Below are 1,644 nucleotides of genomic sequence, written 5' to 3'. Positions count from 1 at the left end.
GTACATACACACTTTTATTTTGGATGTGATTAATCGCGATTAATCGGTTGACAGCACTAATATGTAGATTATAAATTAAACCACCAAAGTAAATTTTAATCTAATCTGACCATCGGGGTAATCATTAAATTAGAAAGCTATTTAATTATGTAATCAAAAAAGTATGTATTTATATACAATTTATATTAAAATTGTATAAAAATACCTAATAAAGGAGATGAGGCTACAGCTACACAGGCATCACTTTTTTATTTGAGCAATAATACAATAGTATTTAATACTAGAATTACATTATTTTGGCTGTTTTTTCAAAACATTTATTGTATGTTTAAAGTCTATTATAAACATTTTTACATGTGTTGTACTTTTTTATTAGTTCTGTATTTAAATATTGTACTTATTCCATTACTTCATGTCAGACCTTCCCATTTACCTGAATTATACAGGCCATCTTCATTCAGTATAGACCCATTCCAGCTAATGTTATTTCATTTTACATGACAAGCTTTCAAAACAAAGATAAATGTATCCTCTGTATAGTAATGTGAAAGCTCAACATGGTCCCTGAAAGCTTTCCACTGACTAGCCCAACTCACATGCTTATGGAAATATACAGAGTTCTCAACTTCAAAACTGCTCACATATGATGCTTCTAAAATATAAGGGCTTAAAGATTAAAAAGAGAATACTTTCACAGATAGAGGCCAGATGGGGCAGGGCTTAAAGCGTGGTGCCCACAAATGTTGAAAGCTGTGTGAATGTTTAGTTTTCATCTGAGTTTAACAGCGTGACGGTACTCTGTCGGTTTTGTGTTGGTGTGGTACTTTAGTGGTCAGTAGTAGCACACTGGATAAACCGCTGCTAATCTCAAATCTTCAGATATCCTAATCAGGAAGATCCTAATCTGTTGTACTGTAATGTACAGTAACTGCATAAGTACAGACTGGGATACCTTACAGCAGTGGTTCTCAACTGCTTTTGCTTCAGGACTACACTGGACAACAAGTGCTGACTCAACACAGTATCAAAATTGACAAAAAATGTCTTGAAACATTGAACGGCATAGGCCCATCGATATGCAAATTTGCATAATCAAGCTTCTGCAATATTGGTTGTTTGGCTTCTAAATGCTTCTTGAATTCAATAGTTTCATGTTCTTAGCAGCCAATAGTTCATCAAACAAAACATGTTGAGGCAAAAACCATTTATTTAATGAAGCCGTGTCATATTTTTAATATTTAAAAAAATTATAATTAAATGATTTTCATAGTTTTTGAAGACGAAGGCATGTCACACAACCTGTCCATGTTGGATCTGCCTGATTAGCTTCTATGAAGTAACAGGTGAATTTACACAAAAATAATGTACAGGTGCATCTCAATAAATTAGAATGTCGTGGAAAAGTTCATTTATTTCAGTAATTCAACTCAAATTGTGAAACTCGTGGAATTACTGAAATAAATGAACTTTTCCACGACATTCTAATTTATTGAGATGCACCTGTAGAGTTTGATTGGATGTGCGGTCTTTGACAAAATGGGAAATTTTTCTCTTCCCATTTAGATCTTTTCGTATTTAAAGGTGGGGTAAGTGATTTCTGGTAGCCAATGTTGACATTTGAAATCACCAAAACAAACACGCCCC

The 1,644-nt window shown here is 33.5% G+C and overlaps 1 protein-coding gene across 6 annotated transcripts in view; it reads left to right on the top strand.

Moving 5' to 3' along the window:
* The window catches only part of efr3ba (EFR3 homolog Ba (S. cerevisiae)), a 33,868-nt gene that overhangs the window by 16,527 nt on the left and 15,697 nt on the right, over positions 1 to 1,644 (top strand). The gene's annotated exons all lie outside the window — the stretch shown is intronic.

The sequence above is a fragment of the Sinocyclocheilus anshuiensis genome, unplaced genomic scaffold (genome assembly GCF_001515605.1).
Source record: "Sinocyclocheilus anshuiensis isolate Anshui unplaced genomic scaffold, SAMN03320099.WGS_v1.1 scaffold446, whole genome shotgun sequence".
Classification (NCBI taxonomy): Eukaryota; Metazoa; Chordata; class Actinopteri; order Cypriniformes; family Cyprinidae; genus Sinocyclocheilus; species Sinocyclocheilus anshuiensis.
The sequence above is the reverse complement of the archived record's forward strand: the minus strand, read 5'-3'. Positions and strand labels throughout refer to the sequence as shown.